Genomic DNA, 22446 nt, shown 5'->3' with positions numbered 1-22446 from the left:
GTGTTCTAGATATTAATCCATTTAAAAAGTCATATTTTCTAGAGCTACTTCCCTAGTCCAGTTTCCTTTCATTTCAATGATAATGCTTTTTGTTGTACAACAGTTCATATTTTTATATGATCAGCCTCTCTTTTCTTCTACTTGTACCCAGGGCCAACCTGGAAGGAAGAAATGAGATTACTGCAGCTCAAATTCTGCACCAGGCTGGCGAGTGGTCCACTGGATGGCTTTGTTGGGAATAGCTCTTTCTTTCTTCTGCTCACTTTTCCCCTTGGGAACTGTTTTCTGTCGAAGTCCCAGTCTTTCTATCTCCAAGGGCCCCTTTCCCCTTCTCCCACCTGCCCCTCATTCCTTGATGCTCACCCACCTTGTGCCGATTTCCTGGCTGTGGCATCCTCTCTGCCCAGTTCTCTACCCTCCATTGCTGACCTGTGTGTTTCTCAGGGAGCCCTGCCCTGGAAGCAGTGGGTAGAAACATGTCTGGCAGCCTCCCTCACTAGGGCCTAGAGAGATCAGTCAGGAATTTCAGGCCTGCCCAAAGTCTAACCATTATCCAAGTCTCCGGGGTCGGGGTCTTCACATCCTCTGTCATACATCCCTGCTACCTAGCAGGCTGCCCTGCTAAGGGATGGGCTCCTTGGCATTGGTTTTTATCCACGTAGGAACCAGAGAGGCACGATGCTACCCTGGTTCCTTTCCTGTTGTAGCTCTTCTCCGGAGATAGCTCTTCCAGTGGAAGGTTGGGAACAACTTACTAGGCATTGAATTTTGAGGAATGCTGGTCTCAAAGTCTGAGTTTAGACGAGTAGCTCTGCTGAGCTGGGTGGTTTGGCATATGATGTACCTCCTAAATGGCCTGTCTAAATGTATTGTTGTTCTGGTCCAACACGTTTTTCCTCTTTGAAGCCAAAATGAACATTTGTTAGTATTTGAAATCTGCTGACATCTGTGTTTTTCTTAACCCCTTCCCTGGGTTCTCGTGGTCCTCAGGATAAAGTCTAGAATCTTTTTTTTTTTTTTTTTTTTTTTTTTTTTGAGACGGAGTCTCGCTCTGTCGCCCGGGCTGGAGTGCAGTGGCCGGATCTCAGCTCACTGCAAGCTCCGCCTCCCGGGTTTACGCCATTCTCCTGCCTCAGCCTCCCGAGTAGCTGGGACTACAGGTGCCCGCCACCTCGCCCGGCTAGTTTTTGTATTTTTTAGTAGAGACGGGGTTTCGTCGTGTTAGCCAGGATGGTCTCGATCTCCTGACCTCGTGATCCGCCCATCTCGGCCTCCCAAAGTGCTGGGATTACAGGCTTGAGCCACCGCGCCCAGCCTAAGTCTAGAATCCTTAATGTGGATCAGTAGGTTTTGAGGACCTTCCTTGTATCTCCAGCCTTATCACTCACATGTTGCCCTGTATTTGCCCCACATCGGTCCTATCACACTCCTCTTTCAAGCGCTATACTCTGTTTTGTGTTTCAGCCTTTAGACATGTTGTTCCCCCTCCTTAGAACCCAGCTCCCCCTGCTGTCTGGCTACCTTTCCCTCATTCTTGAAATCTCAACTTAGAGTCTCTTCCTCACGAAGTCCTTGGACTAGGGACTAGGTTATTTGCTGTCTTTTCTGGGCTCCCATAACACCCCATTCTTCCCCCTGTATAACACTTCACAATCCTTCTCCAAGCCCAGCAATAGGAGGGCTGCCTTCCCTCAGTATGTGGCATCTAGTGAATGGACAGTACATATAGGCATTCCCCCTGTGATGTTTATGTTGCAAATTGGATGTGATTCCATCTATTAATATGGACTGTGATGTATATAATTGTGGTCAGGAACGAGCATGGGGTCCTGTGAACCACAGCGGTGGAAAAAGCTATGGCACCTGTTTGTTCCAGTGGCTTTGTGCTTTGTCTATTACACAGTGGGTGATAAAGGTGACGAAAATGTGTAAGAAGCCTGTGCTAAGGAGAAAGAAAGGCCCAAGGATGAATTTTCTGGAATGAAAGCTATACGTAATAGAGTGCTGAATTCGTTCAGTCATATTTCAGTTTTATAGTACTGCACTTATAACCACACAAAACACTATTATTATTGAAATTCAATACAGGAAAAATGCCTTTGTTTTTGAATGTCGAAGACTGTCTTCCTTCCTCCTCATTGAAAAAATTCCTATTGAATTTCGATTATATGAAGATTTCTAGAAACGCAGCTATTGTGTTGAATGAATGAATGAATTTGAGGTTCACGTTCTTAACATCTGTTTTCTGACTTTGATCAGTTTCCTTTAAGTGCTCTCATGGTCATACTCTGCAACTCAGGTGAAAGTTTCTAGTGAGATAGTTATCCCAAGGAGAGACTTTGATCTGGAAGAAAGTAGTTCTGAAGTTCTAAGTGAGGTTTGTTGGTTGGATTTAGGTAAGGTACCACATGGAAAGGAGAACTGCTTAAAGGGGTAGGGTGACCGCGAAACCCTCTTCTGCAAACCCTTCTCATCAAGTATGAAACCAGTGGCGTAAGAGGTCCATCTAATCTTATCTGTGCCCTTTTGAGTTGGCCTCTGGGTTGTAAATGACTTCATCCCGAAGTTGCACTGTTGCTAGTAGGGGAGGACACCTTCTCCGGGTAGAGGGAGTGCGTTTGTGGTCGATGGTGTGAGCAACCATATGTTGGACCATATGTCAGAACCTGTTAAGAGGTATGGAAATGCCTCCCATTAGAAACTGAAGCCCTGGGTCCTTTGACGGCTGCAGCACCCCCAGAGGAGAGTACCCTATGGCCCTTACAACCTTGCTGTGCCCTGACAGGTTCCAAGTGGAGGCAGAAAGGACTCTGGATGAATTTTGTTTTGATTATTCTTCCCCTTTTCCAGGCTCTGTGTCCAGTTCACCTCTGGAGCTGCCTGGGTCACTGCAACCCAGACTAGAGAGAAGTATGACCCCAAGTTGTGGCTTTTATTGGGAGACAGCCTTCGTCTAAGGAACTGGGAAAGAATGTGTTCCCCAGCTGCTGCCTTTCTGGTGTCTGATCTGATACTTTTCAAAAGATAGCAGTTTTGTTTGGTTTGATTTGGATTTTTTTTTCTTTTGTAAATGATCGTAGACCCATAAGACAAGTTTATGATTGTATTGACAGAATACAAAAAAATGACATGGTTATTTATTTAAAAATCTCTTTCCATACGACTTTGCTTTCTATTGAGTTTGGAGGAAATATGGTGATAGCATCTAAGCCCAAATTTCGGTGTTTTATTTTGACTTTCCTGTTCTGTTTAAGCTTCTGTAACCCCTGGTACCTTTCTCTGCTCTTCAGAAGGAACAGGTTGTATTTTTTTTCCATCTCAACATCATCCAGATGAACCGTGCTATTTTAACAGTCTGTGTAAACAGATATAAAAGGAGGAAGACTACTTTCTTTAATTTTCCTCCCAGTGAGTTGCAAAGCTGTTTCAATCATCCTAGTGATTAGGAGAGTAATAAACAACATTAAAATGAAGAAACGTCTTTCTGAGAAGGACCTTGAAATGTGGGTCTTACCAGTAGTATATGAGCCTTCCTCAGACTAAACTGCATAACACAGTTCATATCATCTTTAAGTCCTGGAGGGAGGGCTTTTTAATATATGGAAATGACCAAACACTATTGTTGGCTGTCCTGCTGTACAGAGAACATTCGGTGACCTGAAATCACAAAGTTTCTGTCCTTGAATGGTGCACTTAATTTAACTTTTGGCCCTGAAGTCTCAAGAAATGAGACTTTCTTTAGAAAAATGTTTTTAAAACTTTCTCATTTTAAATGTCCAGGGTCTTCAAAGAGTATACTGGGAGGAAAGTCCTATGTTTCCTGTTTCTCTTGTAGGACTAGTCGAAACTACCCTTTCTCTTGATGGTATTCTGCAGTCTGAGCCTCTGATTTAGTAACTACAGCCTTTAAAACCACAGTTATCCAGACCATGTGCAGTGGTTAATGTGTCATGAGTCTGCCTCAGCTGATAATAGCACATCACAGAATTCAGAGTGCCTTCGATAAATTGTTTCAGTGGATAGTCATAATGACTCCTTGAGTAGAAAAGTATCCTCATTTTCTAGGGGAGAAAACAGAACCTAGGAGGTTGACTGATTAATTGGATTCCAGTGGTTAGAAATACATGTAGCCTGTGCTGTAACCCTGATTTTCTGACTTGTAGTTCAGCTTTCTTCTCCGTCTCCTTGTACAGCCATGATACTCCAGAAATTCTTTGCGTTTCCACAGTTGTAGGAGGAAAAGACATGTCTTTGCTTAATTAAGTTAGCCCACTAGAACAATGTTGAGATGGAGCTGGCATGGTGAAGAAATGCAGGAGTCCAGTCCCTTGGATATGTGCAATTCCTAGTTATCCCTTGAAACAGTGCTTTGTTAAAAATTTAGATGTTACAAACTGGGCCAGGTGGCTCATGCCTCCAATCCCAGTGCTTTGGGAGGCCAAGGCGGTGGAATTGCCTGAGGCTAGGAGTTCAAGACCAGCCTGGGCCACAGAGTGAGACCCTGTCTCTAAAAAAAAAAAAAAAAAAACAAAAACAAACAAACAAACAAAAATTTTATATTAGATGTTTTTATAGTGCCTGAGTCTAAACTTGATGGATAAACAGAGAATGGTTTTCATTTTGCAGCCACTGCTCCTTTAAAGTTGAGCTTTTTGAGCTATATTTCCTTTAATGCACCCGTGTCAGCAAGGTTAAGAACATCAGGAAATCAAATTGATCTTGTATATGGAATCTTGAAATTTGATGTCATCTGCTCTGAGAAGTCCTTGTGGATGGGAAGATTGTACAATCAGATCATTTCTCTGTGTAGATACCTGCTGTCTTTCTACTAGATGTTACAGAAGAGGTTAGAAGAAGCTCTTCCAGCTACCTGTGAATCAGCTTTATTCTGCTAGGCAAGAAGCAGCTGGTGCTGGACATTTGTATCTGCAAAAACCATGAGTTACTTCCCCAATAATTAAGTATCTACTGTTACAACATCCAGTGGCTAATCTTTTAGTAAAATACACTGTCCATCTCTTGGTGCCAGAAGCAATAACTATTATGAAGCCTTTTCTTTCTTTGCAGAAGTGGTTTGGTGGTGACCATGTTGTTAGTTGCAGAAGCACTTAGAATCTGATTCACATTTAGACTTGACAGAAGCCAGATTTTATATCTGGAAACCTCATTTGTGGTACTGCAAACAAGACAAAGGCCATCTATCTCTCTCTTAGGTGCCCTCCTCAATCTCTTTACAGCATTTCCCCCAGGAGTCAAGGAGATAGCCAGGCGGGGACTTTTGCTTGGTGATGGAGTAGCTAAGAATGTTTCTCTCTAACAGGTCACAGAACAGAAAGTGCTGGTGGACATCTCTTCTTGCCCTAAGATCTTCGTTGGAAGTCCCCGGGACTTGGTGTCTTTGCCGTTCAAAGTGTTTATGAACTCGCCAGGAGGCATAATGTGTCACCATTTTATTCTGGGCCACCCTAAAGGATGACACCCAGCTTCAGAGACCTCTTGGACGACATCCCTGAGAACCAATGTTTTAGCTGTCCCATAGGCTGACGTCGGTTTCCGACTGCTTTTGAGCTGGCGCAGGCTTAGTCATTAATGGCCAGGATGATGTTAAATGTTCTGCCTGATTGGCTTGCAGCTACACACCTTTTGTCATTTGTAGAGCAGCAACTCCCTCTTGAGCTCTTGGGGAGTCTTTACACAAATACACTAGAAAAAAGGCACCCATCCATTTTTTTCCATCTTGGCATTAGCTCACAGGCATAGTCCTGGGATGACCTGGAGTAGAGGCAGTGGAGGATAAATTCATCTTGCACAGACTTGTTTGTGCTAGTTCTAGCCTGTCTCTCGCCACAGATCTAGCTTTTAAGTACTCAAGTGATTGGTTTTGTGTAGGAATGTGTGGATTGTTGGATTGGAAGAATTTTCTCCCTGGATTTCGAGTGTTTACATAAGCAGATATAAAAAAATTTGATCACTGATATAAATAGCAGGGCTTATTTTAAAAAGTTATGGGTGTTTCAAGGTGGTACAGAATTAAAATGTCAGTTTTTTTTTTTTTATACAAGTCATAACACAACCAAAAGGTATATATTAATGTTTTGTCAGGAAAGGGTCAAAATGGAAAATTTGCAACAAAGACCAACTAGAATAGAACAAGTGCAAACAGAAGCTGACAAATATATGCCCCTCGTTGGGAGTTCAGCCCATGGAATGTTATGTAGGACAAAAGGAATGGAAGAGATATTTCAGTAACATTTTGTTCTCTGTCAAAAACCTTCTGAAATATAAATCTGCTGTGTATTGGAGAATGGATACAGCAATTGATTCAAGTTGAATAGCTTTCATTTAACTAGAATATCCCACAGAAAGCAGTTCTTGTTCTGACAACCATATTTTTGCTTTCTTTCACTTAAAGAAAATAGAATTCATGTTTACATATCTTATAGGGTTGTTTTATGGACAAAGACAGGTCAAACCCCATCACAGTGGCTAGTGTTACAACAAATAGAAACATTTCTAAATGAAATAACGTTTCTAAGCCAGGGCCAGTGCCTGCAGTAATAATACTAGGTTGGTATTATGAAGCCATTTGCAACTATAAATAATTCAGTCATAGATGTGCTTTTTTTAAAATCCTGGTTTTTTAAAATTCTAGTCTTTTGCCAGTACACATACCCATACACATACTTCACCTATTTGCATAATAGAGGAGGCATATGAATATGTATATAATAAAGTCACTTTATTTTGGACTTTGTGAAACAGATTACCTTTTTTCTTCTCCTCATGATGGCTCCCTGAGTTGCTTCCAATTGTTGAAATTCCATAATTACCCACAGATATGGATGTGCTCTTCTAAGGGTCTTGCCATGTCAGCCAACCCAGCTGAAAGCTAATAGCCAGTGTTAGCGGTTGAAGGAACTGAACTTTAGAATTGAGAGACCCCAGCAAAGGAAGTTCTGTTTTTATTCTCCATTTCTACACTCCTCAAGGAGAAATTAGGTGTTTATTATTTTGTTTTGTTTTTTAAATTCCCAGATCATTCTGGCATTGGTCCTGGATCCGCAGCAAATGTAATTTTTAGCAACATCTATTACTCCTGAAATATTTTGGCTGTTCGTGGCCCGTATGATTCAGTAGACTCTGAGGTTTTCCAAGTACATTAAGGACTTAAATACAGAATGTCTTAAAATTTTAGGGTTATTGATCAAGAGAAAGCTTCTCTAGGAATAAAGTTCTGTTAGGTTTTAGCCCTATTCTGCTTTCAGAATTCTTAACTGGATGCCTTCTATTTTGCTTTCTTTCTGTGTTTATACTAATTTACTACTTGGGTTTATTGTTTTCTTACTTAGAAACTACTTTTTTTTTTTTTTGTAAATGCATAGCCCTTAAAAATATAAAACAGTTCCAAACAGTTCCAACCTGTTCATTCTTTATACCTTGACCATCTTTTCTGTCTTATTGCTGAACCATCGCTTCTCTTTCTGCTTCTCTTCTGGGATTTCATCTTGCTCAGCTAAAATTCTGGTGTGTGATTCTGAATATTATGGCTTGAGTTTCCTGACCAGCGTCTTGCATCTGAGTCCATTTCCTGTGCTTAAGGCTGCTGGCATTCCATTCACTGCTCCTGGTCAAAACTGAAACTTCTCCTGCTAATGAGATTAGGCCTTACAACACTATTAATTTCTTCATCTCTATTTCTTGCTCCATTGCTATTTCTCAGAGATGAAAATCTATTTGTCATTAAGAGATTCATTTTGGCGTCACTTACTAAAGTTCCCTTGGATTTTTCTGTTCTGCATATACCCTACAGCTTCAAACTGCAACAGTCATCAACTGGTCTTTGACAAATTAGTTGTCTCTACACATGGTTTACAATATTACACTAGCTGTTTAAAAATAATTAAGCTTCTCTCTGTGTTCTTTGCTTTGGGTCAGGAACTTTACTTCCTTTGCCGTGCAACACAGAAGTTAATCACAAATGGGTCCTGTGAACCAAATAATTAAAAATAGAGCAAAGTTTCTGAACCAGGCGGTTGGCAGAAACGTCTGTACTTCCATCTGTGCATGGTTAGGAAAATATTTCATGATATTTAAATAGCATCAGCTTTGCTCTCTTTTGTGTGAGAGTGTGTCTGTGTGTCTATGCGTAATTCATTGCTTTGAAGGTTTGTTTGACTGTTAGATAATCGTATAAAAAAAGTTACTGGCAAGGAAACAGGAAAGCAAATCCAGGTGTTTTGTGCATACATTCTTTATTTACCAGTCTCTGTGAAGGAGCAATGATCTTGCTTTTGCTTTTCTCTCTAACTGAAAGTTTTTGCTTTGTTATGTGCTGCAGAAAACTAAATAACATTGCATTTTGACTTAGAAATCTTTATGTCTCTTGATTTTCCACTTACAAATAATCTTTGCTAATGGTGTGGGGAGCTGTTCTTACGTATCCAAAATGCTAGTGAATCTATGTTGGTTTGGAGTGTGGCAGATTAGGAATTTCTGCTCTCTGGAAAGGGGATTTATGTCTAGAATATGCATCAAATTCACAAACGCTTTGTGATACACGTTCAGACACATGAGTGACGGGTTTTGACGGGAATTTAATCCTTCAATTGGATTTCCCTTTGTTCTTGTGAGTAATCAGTATCTCATAAAATATATTCAGTTTTGGCTAATTGTACAGCTATGATATAACTTTAAGTTTCTAAGATGTAAATTACTATGTGACATAAAGATAATTCCCTTCTAGTATTTTTCTTTTGTAACAGTCTCTTTTTACTCCTGAAAAGCTCTCTATTTTAAGGTTGATTTCATTGTGCTAGGAGAACTGTTGTGTTAGATAACAACTAATGCCCAATAAATACACTGAAGGGAGATTAGGAACTATTAAAGAAAAAACACAAAAGAAATGTCTTAATTTCATTCTTCCAGAACATACATATTTCCCAAAGTTGTCAGTTTCTTTATGTTTCTAAAATCTTACCAGGGAGGCATATTCTTAATACTTTGATAATAGAATTAAACACTGAAATGTAGATTGAACATGCTCACATTAACTGAAATTAAGGAAAGAGGAATACATTTCATTATTAATGTATCAGTGAATTCTGGAGTTTAGCTATGAACTGGAGTCAACTATAATCAGTAACAGTTTGATTATTTAGGCAGTTTGTCATTCATGAAATTTAAATCAGAAGGGTCTTTAAACATCTTTTTGTCTAATCTCATTTTGCATTCAATTTAATTCTATTTTTTCTCAGCCTACTATGTGCAGAGTCCTATGCTAGCAGGGAAAAATAATGCTGAATAAGTTGTGGCCCATGGTTTCAAACAAATTAATTTTTTATTACTCTTCGATGTTTTTTTCTGTATTATTTGACGGACAGCTTTTTGTTTGTTTGTTTTTTGAGATGGAGTCTTGCACTGTTGCCTGGGCTGGTGTGCAGTGGCACGATCTCAGCTCACTGCAACCTTTTAAAAAGAGCTAAGTGGATCTTCCTAATGATTGTTCTTCGTCAATGTAAGATATTAGGACTTAATGTATTTTGTGAACTCTGAGTACACCTACAGGTGAGTGGCAGATATCTTCATACTTTCAATTACTGCTGGAGTTTGTCTGTACCCCAAGACAGAATTTTGGTCTTCTCTTATATATAGCAGTTAAATCACTAATATTAATGAGACTTCCCTGAAAGGGTACCTGGATATTCAGATTCTTCATACTTTTCTTATAAACCATTAGATTTGTTTCCCCTATTCATTTGGGCATCTTCTAGTGACATATGGAGTGTCTCTTAAAAAAGAGGAACTTGATTGCTGATAGTTTTATTCAAGAAATCATTGTTAATATGTATTTATTTGTGATCAAAAGCATAAGGAGGGAGTGTACACACTCAAAAAAGGTCACAGTGCAGGGAGTCTGTTCTTTTAACAATAGTAATGGCTGGCTGGCATACTGAGGATTTAGGATGTGTCAGTCACGGTACTAATCACTTAATCCTCACAGTTAACCTACATAGGTCATTATTATCTCCACCTTGCAGATAAGGTAACCAGGTTAGTAGCTTGCCCAAGGTCACAGAGCTAGTAAGTGCTGGGACTGGGATCCAGTGCATGCCATTTTAACCTTGGAGCCTGTGCTTTTAACTAATGATACTCTATTGCCTACCACCTGTGTCGTCGTAGAACTTGCACAGTTGTGTTCAAAAATCGTTTTTACTAAATATAAAATAAAATATGGTAAAATAAAAATACAAATGTATAGTCACAAAATAAATGTAAATTATAAAAAATGAGGGTTCAGTGAACGCTCCTTTAACTGTCGCCCCATATTTTAAAATTACCATCAATTTGGTATCCCCTATGTGGACCTCCCCAATCTTGTCACATTCTTCCCACCTCAGAAGGAACCACTGTAGAAACATGATGTTTTAAAATATTTTTAAGACTGGGCACAGTGGCTCATGCCTGTCATCCCAGCACTTTGGGAGGCTGAGGTGGGTGGATCACTTGAAGGCTGTAGTTCGAGACCAGCCTGACCAACATGGTAAAATCCTGTCTTTACTAAAATACAAAAATTAGCCTGGCATAGTGGCACACGCCTGTGGTCCCAGCTACTCAGGAGGCTGAGGCAGGAGAATTGATTGAACCTGGGAGGTCGAGGCTGCGGTGAGCTGAGATTGTACCACTACACTCCAGCCTGAGCGACAGAGCGAGACTCCATCTCAAAAAAGTATGCATATATTTTTCACAAAAGTACACAAAAATGCACGCTAGCCAGATCACTGTTTTATTTTCTCTCCTTTCTCTCTTCTTTTTTCTCTACTTTTTCATCTCTTATCCTTCTTCCTTCTTTTCTCGCACCATCATGGAGCACAAAGAAGAACTGGGTCACAACAAACCTCCTGTAAAAGGTTAAGGAGAGAGTGTTCCTTGCTGGGATGCCCAGGCCTGTGTCATGACTAGTGTTGGGAATTCTTGGTGAGATGACAGTATTTTTGCCTCATTCAAATGAGGCATGCCCTTCCAAATAAAGCGTGCTATGTTTTGTAGCAAACACAATACCTGAGGAGGATGGTTTCATATGGCTGCGCCAACAGATCTTTCACAAGCTTGTCAGGTTATAATTCACAAATCTTAACTCTGTAGTCTATAGACATTTTTTGTTTGTTTGGTTGGTTGGTTTTTTTTTTTTTTTTTTTTTTTTTTTAAAATAGGGTTTCACTCTGTCGGTTGCCTAGGCTGGAGTGTACTGGTGCGATCTCCGCCTCTTGGGTTCAAGAGATTCTCCTGCCTCAGCCCCTGGAGTAGCTGGGGTTTTACCATGTTGGCCAGGCTGGTTTTGAACTCCTGACCACAAGCAGTCCACTCACTTTGGCCTCCCAAAGTGCTGAGATTACAGGCATGAGCCACTGCACCCAGCCAGTGGTTCTTTTTCACTTGAGACAGAGTTTTGCTCTTGTTGCCCAGGCTGGAGTGCAATGGCATGATCTTGGCTCACTGCAACCTCTGGCTCCCAGGTTCAAGTGATTCTCCTGCCTCAGCCTCCCAAGTAGCTGGGATTACAGGCATATGCCACTACACCTAGCTAATTTTGTATTTTTAGTAGAGATGGGGGTTTCTCCATGTTGGTCAGGCTGGTCTTGAACTCCCGACCTCGGCCTCCCAAAGTGCTGGGATTACAGGTGTGAGTCACCGTATCTGGCCTGGTTCTTTTTTTTTTCAAGAGGTCAGTTCTCACTCTGTTGTCCAAACTGGAGTGCAGTGGCATGAACACGGCTTACTGCATCCTTGAACCCTTGGGCTCAAGTGATCCTCCCACCTCAGCCTCCTGATTAGCTGGGACTACCACTGTGCACCACCACACCTAACTAATTTTTGAAATTTTTTTGTAGACACAGGGACTTGCTATGTTGCCAAAGCTTGTCTCAAACTCTTGGCCTCAAGCCATCCTCCCGCCTCGGCCTCCCAAAGTGTTGGGATTACAGACATGAGTTGCTGTGCCTGGCTGACATGTGGTCCTTAATAGTGTGGCTCTTAAAATAGCAAATATTTTTGGGAACCAATGTGAGGGCACTTCATAACACAATCAAAAACCATTAAGTGGAACATGTTAAGATAATGTAACCTCGTTGTCCCTTAATGCTTTAATGCAGCCTTTCAGCAAGTAGTAATAACTGGTACAGTGGGCGTGAAACTCAGAATGGGTGCTGGTGTGGCAGGAACAAGAGAATTCTTTCATCAGTTGGAAAATATATTTGAATAACTCACTACATTTAAAAAATAGGTAAACAGGCTTTTGGTTTTGGTTGCAAATTGCACTCATCCATAGAAGTTTTTCAAGGGCCATACAATTCTGTAGGAGGAGATGGCAATTTAATGCAGTCTTAGCTGCTTAGGATTTAGAACTATGTTACTTTTAATTTACTCCACGAAATTACAAAAGCATGTAATGAAGTTAAAAAGATTTCAAAAGAACCACGTCTAGCCACACATAAAAGTGCTTAATAAGGGCATATGTGTATAAGTATATTAGTCATTTGCACATATTTACATATATATGTTTTGGTTGCTTAATATTTTTCTAGTGCTGCATGCATTTGTATGTGTAAATACAGTGTGCACCCTTTATAAAACTAGTGTTGGGGGACCCTTTTATCAGCTATTATGATTTGGAGCTTTATCAAATAGAGTGATTTTTGTGTGTGTGCGAGATGGAGTCTCGCTCTGTCGCCCAGACTCAAGTGCAGCGGCGCTGTCCTGGCTCACTGCAACTTTTGCCTCCCGGGTTCAAACAATTCTCCTGCCTCAGCTTCCAAAGTAGCTGGGATTACAGGCGCCCATCACCATGCCTGGTTAATTTTTGTATTTTTTAGTGGAGACAGGGTTTCACCATGTTGGCTAGGCTGGTCTCAAACTCCTGACCTCAAGTGATCCACCCGCCTTGGCCTCCTAAAGTGCTGGGATTACAGGCTTGAGCCACTGCACCCAGCCGGAGTGATATTTTCCAGTGGTCATGATTCTGGCCTGTAACACCAAGCAGTGTAACAATGAGACTGAAGTGTGACTATGTGAGTCCGCCTGTGTTTATGTTCTATCTCTTGTCTTTTTGCTTGGAGAAAAATTATGTTGAAAGACTGCAGTGTGCCTATTAAGCTTCAAATATGAAAAAAGAGCTACATATGATACTTTGTTGCAGTTAGTCCATTGTCTCAAAAACATGCCGTAAAAATGTGATTACTAGAAAAGTCTTGGCAAATGTAGCATGAGTGTTGCCGGTTTAGAAGCCGCATTTGAGGACTCTGAAGTACTTTTCTGTGACAGCTATTACTATAAGAATTGGCACCAGCTAAGAAAATCTACAGTTTAATACTTTAGAGCAAATAATTGCTTAGGGTGCTTTAAATAGCACAGGAAATGTGTAGAGTGTTTACTTGACATTTGCTATATTGAACACTAATACTGAAACAGATTCTTTGACCACAGAGAATGCCAGTGTAGGAGGGGTGGGGGTAGGTGGGAGAAAGAGGCGGAGAAGAAAACAGCGATACAATTAGAGAAAAATTAAATGACAAATGTGCTTTTTCATGATACAGAGATATCACTGGGAAAAATGCCCATTTGTTTGATCAAGTAGTCTTCTAGTGTGGTAGCAGAAAGTAAAGGACAGACAGCTCCCTGGGATTAGGTTCCTCATGCTAAAGGCTGTGTTCACCAGATGGTCAAAGCCTTGTAGCCCTTGGCCGCTCTCTTTTATTTTTCAAGCTCCTGAAAGCAAGAGGAATGACCTCCCTTTTTATAAAAAAAAAGAAAAGAAAAGAAAAGAAAAAATAAAAAAAGCCTCTCTCGTTATCTGTTAATCTGCACACGCTTGTGATTTTTTTTTTTTATGACTGCTCTGATGCCCTCATTTCTCATTGCAGCTCAGTGCTTGTGATGTTTTCTCCCCTGTATGCATCTTGCGCTCCCAGAATCTTCTTTTCATTTTTCCCTGGCTCTGTTAATACGGGTCTTGTCTTGAGTGGGGTCTAGTGCAGTTTAGTGTAGCTCTTAAATGCAGAGCATTTCTTTTTGCACAAACTGCTTATCGTGGATTGTGTTTCAGTTGCACTTAAAGGGAAAAATAGAGTATATTTTAGGCTACTAAACCTCCTTCCATTTGTAGGCATTTGAGCCAGTTATACCGTGTCTTTCAGGGAGTTTTAAATGAATGGCACATTAGTTTTAAACCAATGGCACATGTGATAGGTCCAGGAGTGTGAAATTGTGCAACGTTAATGACATTTGTTCGAGCTTCTTCCTTCTATCTTGTCAACATGAGCTACTTTTAAATACACAAAGGAATTTGAAAACACCAATCAAAAGTCAAAGTATCACCCTGCAGCGAGGCCCGGCACCCAGAACACTCAGCAAGAGGAAGGGCTGTATTTATGGCTTTTCCACTGACTTGAAATTTGACCTTGAATAAATCATGTTTAACTTCTTTATGCTTCAATTAGCTTTTGAAAGATATGTGTGGTTGTGTTTAGCCAGTGGAAAGGCAATAACTGAAGTTCACAACAAAAGGAGAACTTGAAGGGAAATTTTGTTAGGAAAGAACAGTGGGCAGGAATACAATCTTCAGGCAGGATGCTGTTCCTAAAAACTCTTAGTACATGTGGTTCCTAAGGAAGGTAGGACATTTTCTTGTAATATTCTTTTCTATATTTTGTAGAATTAAAAAATATGTTATTATACATAAATATTTTATATTATATATGTATAAAGATATATTTTATATATATACCGTTTTACCCTTTAACTCCAGAAAGCTTTGCGTTCATACATCTTTTTCTATAACTTCTACCTATAAAGGGATTTTTAGTGATAATCTTGAATTCAAATTGTAATCAAGCAGTAACAAACTTCATTTAATATGCAGACATTTAATTTTATAAAGGAAATTCCAAGTTATTGTTCATTTTAATTAATTAATTAATTTATTTTGAGATGGAGCCTCACTCACTCTGTCATCCAGGCTGGAGTGCAATGGCACGATCTCAGCTCACTGTAACGTCCACCTCCTGGGTTCAGGTGATTCTCCTGCCCCAGCCTCCTGAGTAGCTGGGACTACAGTCATGCACCACCATGCCCGGCTAAGTTTTGTATTTTTAGTAGAGATTGGTTTCACCATGTTGGTCAGGCTGGTCTCGAACTCCTGACCTCAAGTGATCCACCCTCCTTGGCCTCCCAAATTGCTGGGATTATAGTCGTGCGCCATCGTGCTTGGCAAATTTTTAAAGTTTCTTCTTTTTAATCTGTTGCCACCTCTGTGATGAGAGATTTTGCATTCATTTGGGGAAAAATCAACATTTATTGAGCACCTACTGTGTGCCAAACAGACTGCTAAGCACTTGGTTCTTGAGTGCCCTATGTGATTGATGTTCAGAGGGCCATTTTCTACGTGTCAGGAATCAGGTGGGAGGGCCAGAAGCCGCAGAACAAAATTAAATAGAACCGTTGGAATAGATAATTTAAAAGAGGGACCTTTTAGTTCGTGGCACCCAAAGCATCACAGTGTGAGCTGTGAGATCTCAGTAAACCAGTTGCTGGTAGGTTACCCCAACTCGGAGACCTCTATGAGGGTTAGATGGCTGGATTGCAACATGGTGCTCAACCACATCTCCCTGGTTAAGCCATTTCAGTTATTGCCTCATTTAAGTTGCATTACTGTAAAAAGGACATGGGTATGACAAGCTGCAATGCCTAAAATTCGAACGAAAGACTACAGGCTTTGAATGTTTTTTCAGAGCTTGACTCCAGAGTCCCAGATGCAGTTTCAGGGTGAGTAAATACAAAGCCAACAGCTCCAAGTTTAGATGAGAAAACATTTCAAAGAAAGCCAGCGAACGCTTATATATTTAACACAATATCCATGACTCATTTTCTCTTTGCTCTCTCAGTCCAGCCGTTATTCATTTACCGCTAACCCCACAGGAAAGCTCCTTTTGAAGTCTGCCTTTGGCTACTTTGCAAAACATATAAATATACACCTTGGGAGAATAAGGGTGAGAGAGAAAAAAGGCAGAGGTCACAATTTTTAATCCTGGTTCTGCCAGTAACAAACCTTGTGACCAGATACTTTGTACAGTAAAGGAGGATGTTTTTAAAATCCATTCTCAGTTGCCAGAGAGGCAGGCAGTCATCATTCTGTAGGAAGGCTTGTTTCAGGATTTCTCAGATGTCTGCCGTGTTTGGATTGCTGAGGTCCCTAAAGAACCTTCCATTTGAGTCAGCTCGAATAGGCTTTTGGAAGTAGCCCTGGAGGTGTGATAGCACCTTAGAAATTCTTAGTAACTAGGACTAAATAGAAGGAGAACTGGAAGGAATAGAAGCTGGGTGACGAGGAAGGGAATGCCATGCTCTCCTGCAGCCGGAATCCACACTTGGTGAAGGCTGTGCCTGTGTGCCCATCTGTGGTTGGGTATACCAGAATTTTGGTATCTCTCTGGTTCGAATACCAGCCCTGGCATTTACCACCTTGGCCAAGTCCCTGAACCTCTCTGTGCCTCAGTTTCTTCATCCGAAGAGTGGGGATTATAGTCAATGAAAGGACTAAGAAAATCAATACATGTAATACCCCTAGTATTCACACTTCACCTGCTATGATGATATTAACATTCTCCTTTGGAGTTTTCTAATTTATTTGTTTAACATTTAGGGCAAAATACCAGGCATATGGGTGATGGTGGTAGTGGAGTTGGTGAGAAGGAGACCTTGAGTTGTAGAAAGGGTGGGCAGAACCTGGTTTCTGCCCTATATCCCAGATGTTGCCGATACATATCCTGTTTGTTTCTGACTGCCCTGCTTTGCTCTGCGGATTCCCAGCCTCTCTTCCTTTATCTGTCCTCAGTCTGCCCCACTGTCCATGCCCAGCATGAATCTCCACTTCTCCAGGATGGAAAGCTTTTCCCCAACTGCTTCAGCCCAAACCAACTTCCCTCCCCACTGCCCTGTGTGCACAGCTTATTTGATCATGTCATTTATTGCTTCATTTTGTGGCTTAGATGTCTTGCGTCCCGGTCAGACTCCATGTGACTGGAGGCCTTTGCCTCCTCTCAGCATCCAGGGTAGTGTGGCAGAAAGAGCAAGGAGCAGGAGGGAAGGGACCTGCTCTCCTCTCCAGCCCTTTCTCTGTGATAAACTCAGCATGCTCCAGGCATTTGATCTCTGTAATCCTCAGAGCCTCCTCATGCAAAATGAGGGTCTAGACCAAGTAACCTCTACATTTGCCCTTGCAGCTTCCCCATTTTAGAGTGGTAGATGGTGAATAAATATGGCCCGAATGAATGAACAAATGTGCAGTCTCAAGTTGCTCAGTTGTGGCTTACATTATTTTTGTGCCTACTGGCATCTCTGCTTGGTGAATGGAGGAAATGGTCTCTGATGAATTTTCTCTTTCAGTGGACAGAAATTTTGTTAATTTTGATCATTTTATAGTCCAAATTTTTGGGCACATTGAATTAATATTTATATTAGTAATTTGTCTAAGAAGAAAAGATTTTTTGTGCTAAAAATAATATAAATAATGTCACAGACTAATAACAATTAAGAGTAAAGAATAAAGAAAATTTGTTTTTAAGCACTTTGGAAGTTCCTGTTTGCATGCATTATATGATTATGTATACATAATTATGTATTACATTATTATATAAGTTCTCTTAGTCTATTCATTAAGTAATTTGGTGATCATTTTGAAGTTTTTTTTTATAAGTACTTAGGAGAGTTACAACTATATTTCTTCTTAAAACTTTGTAATTTGCTTTGGGAGGCCAAGGTGGGCAGATCACGAGGTCAGGAGATTGAGACCAACCTGGCTGACATGGTGAAACCCTGTTGCTACTAAAAATACAAAAAAATTAGCCGGGCGTGGTGGTGGACGCCTGTAGTCCCAGCTACTCGGGAGGCTGAGGCAGAATGGCGTGAATCCAGGAGGTGGAGCTTGCAGTGAACCGAGATCGCGCCACTGCACTCCAGCCTGGGCGACAGAGCGAGACTCTGTCTCAAAAACACAAACAAACAAACAAACAAACAAAAAACTTTGTAATTTGGACTTGTTTTCTTATTAATATTAGATGTCTTCTCTGAGCCCAATAACTGAATATGTAGTAACTTTTTTGTGTGTTAGGATAATTGATAGAGATGGTGGTTCAAATTTTCAGCATCAAGCCTCACTTTGGAATTATTTATTTCCATTTTTTCTCTTACTTACTAGTACATCTAGATCCAAAATAATTGCTTTTTTATTATATTTAATACATCTATTTGCTTTGTGGTTTTACTGATACTTGAAAATTGTATACAATTATGAAAGATTTTGAACTTTAGTCATCTTAATTTGTTTAATTAACATAATTTACTGGAGGAGAGAAAGAGAAAACAGACCTGGTTACTTAAAATGTTTGTAACCACCTTTGTATATGTAATAACACCAGAGCAGGCACTTCATAATTGAAAAGGCTTTAGGGTAATAAGTCACTATCTCTTTCAAACTGTGATGACTTTCTGGAAAAAAATAGCTTTTGTAATATTTGTCATTACTGGCCCAGACCCAGAAAGTAGTATGTTCCATGTCTAATTTTACTCCATATGGCTTGAACTCTTGAGCAATCCATCTGAAGTAGGACCCTGTTAAGAAATTCTTCTTCTTCTTCTTCTTTTCTTTTTTTTTTAATGAGATGGAGTTTTGTTCTTGTCACCCAGGCTGGAGTGCAATGGCATGATCTCGGCTCACTCCAACCTCCACCTCCCAGGTTCAAGCGATTCTCCTGCCTCAGCCACCTGAGTAGAGTAGCCAGGATTATAGGCACGCACTACCACACCCAGCTGTTTTTTGTGTTTCTAGTAGAGACAGGGTTTCACCACGTTGGCCAGGCTAGTCTTGAACTCCTGACCTCAAGCAATCCACCCACCTCGGCCTCCTAAAGTGCTGGGACTACAGGTGTGAGCCACCAGGCCCGGCCAAGAAATTATTCTATGTCATACATAATTGGGTGCAAGAGGTCTTAGTAATTTGCATTTAAAAATGATAATTGGTATCATCTACAAAGAAGTGTTCTACCTCAGTGTTTTAGTTTAGCAGTGACACTAAGATATTATACATACTAAAGTCTCTTAATATTAGTGGGCAGAACTGGGAACCCTTCACTTTTTCTTTTTTGAGATGGAGTCTTGCTCTGCCACCCAGGCTGAAGTGCAGTGGTACAATCTCGGCTCACTGTAGCCTCTGCCCCACTGGGTTCCAGCAATTCTTTTGCCTCGGCCACCTGTGTAGCTGGGATTACAGGCACATGCCACCACAACCAGCTAATTTTTGTATTTTAGTAGTGATGGGGTTTCGCCATGTTGGCCAGGCTGGTCTTGAACTCCTGACCTCAGGTGATCTGCCTGCCTTGGCCTCCCAAAGTGCTGGGATTATAGGTGTAAGCCACTGCACCTGGCTGGAACCCCTCCCTCTTACAGTTCACAGAGTATAAGAAGCTACTTTCTAGGGCTTCATCTTAATATGGTGATTGAATTCTGTATTATGGCCAAAAGGAAAATTATGTGGGTATTGTGGGGAGGAGGACTCAGAGGGCTAGGGGCAAAGAGGGCAGAGAAATATCAGCTACCTTTAGTTAGCGAATATTTACCAGTCGTTCCTGCCCATATGCACTTATTCCTTGTGTACTTGGATCTGAATTGATTATAAAGGTCTGTATGTATTGAGTCTTTTCCCTTAGGAATGCTTAGGCTTTCTTTTGATGCTTTTTTTCCTCTTCCTTTAAAATGGTGCAGGAAAATGTTGGAATAAACATAGTCAACTTGTGAAAGGATGATTCTCTTCCTTATCTGGGCATAAATATTGTTGAATGTGAGAATGTGGGAGTAGCTACTGGGCTAAATATGCACAATGAGTGCAAGTGATTATTGACCTTACTGATGAGAGGAAGGAACAGAAATACTTTAAAACTATTTTCACAGGGCATTTCAACCAAGACATTTTTCTGAATTCGGTTTCTGATTCAAAAACTGGATTTAGCTCTTTTTCTTGTTTGTTTCATCTGAACAAATTTACCCTGAATTGAATGGGAGAGTGTTTCTTAATCCCTCATGTCTTTAGCAGTGAGTCATTTCCATGTTGTTGAGACATTTTCTAGCCTTTATTGCTGTGTGTAGTTCATGCTTTTCTCTGGATGTTTTGACTCCTTAAGGAGCTCGCAATAACAAATTAACAATCACACTCCTCTGGAATGAAAACACGCAGTATCAGAGTAATAAATAGCAGTTCTCAACCTAAATAAACACAGAAAACTCAGCTCTCATACTTAAGAAGGCTCTAGAGGAGTCCAGTGTCCAACGTTACAAGCAAGATGTACCATTTAGAGCCAAAGGAAGTTAACGTACTTTCATTTTAATTTTCTAAGAGATCATGTTGTAAAACCATATATCCACTTTCATTCTTCAAAACTTAATAAACAGTTAGTTTTAATCATCTGACCTGCCTTCTCTCAAATGGATCATAATTAGTTTAACAGGTTTGACATTAAAATACATTGTGTTTCTCTGGGAAACTCATGTTAGCCTGAACTTCTCCAGTTTCTGTCTTTCTCTGGTGAAACTGGTAATAGTGACTGAGCTCAGGCCATGGCGGGATCCTCACAGCCCGAAGACTAGGTACCACCCGAGTACTGCAACCCAGTACCAAAATAATAGGAAAAATCTAAAGTTATCCAGAGAAAATATGTCAAATTATAAAGCCTCTGAGTCATGACAGCAATCAAACCTGATTTTATATCAGCTTTACCAAACACTATTAATATATCCTGTAATAAAAATTAAGGCGTCGTGCCTCAGGTTCTTTAGCAGGTAAGTCAGTGCATCTGTCTAATTTGCTAAGGCTGAAACATATTGTACATAGAGCTCGGGTCTGAATGGTTGTCCCATAGAAAGTTTTAGAGCAGAGCAGGGTTGTAAATAGCCAGCTCCAGTGGCTGTTTTTCACCCTGTTCATGGGGTTGCTTGCCCTGGTTGTATATTTAGTTGCCTGTGATGGATGGAGTGAAGTGCACAGGTCATCTCTCAGGGAGGAACGCTGGGTTTGATGAGAGGCCATTGTCATGGAAGATACTCCAGTTCTTCCATTACCATACATGCTTAGAAGAAAACTTTGATGCACAAAGAACTGAAAGCCCCAGGCATTGGAATTCCTACTCATTAAAAAGACACCTCAAGAATTCTTTTGGAGACTTTATGAATTTTCTCTCGATTCATCCTGAAGGACCGGTGCCAGTAATATTTTTCCTCTTTGCCTGTTTCAGTTTCTCATGAAGTTTTTCCATATTTAGACACACTGCCCAGTTAGAGGGAATGCCAGTCACTCTGGGTTTAAGACAATGAAGTATGTACTTCCCTCACCAATCAGTTGGGAGAGCGGATTGGGCTGAACTTCAGTCTGAGGCATGTGAATCACACACAGGCAGAGATTTAAACGTTATTAACGTGAGAAAGATCTTTTGAACATGAAGTCATCATGCTTGAGGTTACTTTGAACTTTCCTCAGTCTCTTTTATGATTTGTGTTAGAATCAACATGCTTTAGTCTTATGTTAAAAAAACACAGTGGAGTGAAAATGGACGTGAATTTAAAATTGCGCGATAGCCAGAAACTTGCATATTGTAGAAATGTTACACTGTGATAAACTTTTAGTGAAGCTGCTTGGCTCATGGGCTATGTTTTTAATGGCTTTTGGGTTCAAAAATTTCAAAACGTCAGATTCTTTGCAATTTAAATTTCCTTCTAAGTAAGGAAGTACACTATGTTATTAATTTTAAAAATATATATACTTAGAAGTTGAAATTGTGTAATTATCTTAATGCTCCAGAGTCTCTTTTCTGACTAAACATTGGAACTTATTCTGTTGAATGCAGGGAATTTGTCCAGAAAAGCTTAAGGAAATTTAGCCTATGAGGGGAAATTTGCTAGATTCATAAATAAAAGGTTTAACCAAAGGGGCGATATAGAACGTGATTTTACCTATACAAGATTGTATTTGAGTTTTGCCTCTTCCTGCTCCTTTTAGGATTAAGTAATGATTGTAGCTTAGTTTTTCTAGTTGATTTATAGTAATAAGTTATGTGTAAGCTGACTGTGGGTAGTTGAACTCATTTCAACTGCAGGATAGATTGTTGTTTAAAGGATCACACAAAATTTTTTTTTTTTAATAAAATGAAAATGTCTCCAGAGATGTTACACCTGGAAACTTGAAGTAGGAAAAATGATAATACAGTATGTTACTCTTATCTCTGGAAGGAATGATCTCTCCCATTGAAAACTAAATCATTCAAAGTTTAGAATTTTTAGTTGAAATAGCTTATAAATCACGGCAATGACTTTTAATCCTTAGTAGAATTCTCTTTTATTTCTGAGAAGTCT

The 22446-nt window shown here is 40.2% G+C and overlaps 1 protein-coding gene across 3 annotated transcripts in view; it reads left to right on the top strand.

The window, feature by feature from the left end:
* The window catches only part of ATXN1 (ataxin 1), a 454497-nt gene that overhangs the window by 16434 nt on the left and 415617 nt on the right, over positions 1–22446 (top strand). Inside the window, exon 3 of one of the 3 annotated variants that reach the window (XR_001004120.1) lies at positions 5321–8366. The exons of the other annotated variants lie outside the window; for them this stretch is intronic. The gene's annotated coding sequence lies outside the window, so the exon portion shown is untranslated. Of the gene's footprint in view, positions 1–5320; positions 8367–22446 lie in introns of those variants that run through there. 3 annotated transcript variants of the gene reach the window in all.

The sequence above is a fragment of the Colobus angolensis genome, unplaced genomic scaffold (assembly GCF_000951035.1).
Source record: "Colobus angolensis palliatus isolate OR3802 unplaced genomic scaffold, Cang.pa_1.0 Scaffold6, whole genome shotgun sequence".
NCBI lineage: Eukaryota > Metazoa > Chordata > Mammalia > Primates > Cercopithecidae > Colobus > Colobus angolensis.
The sequence above is the reverse complement of the archived record's forward strand: the minus strand, read 5'-3'. Positions and strand labels throughout refer to the sequence as shown.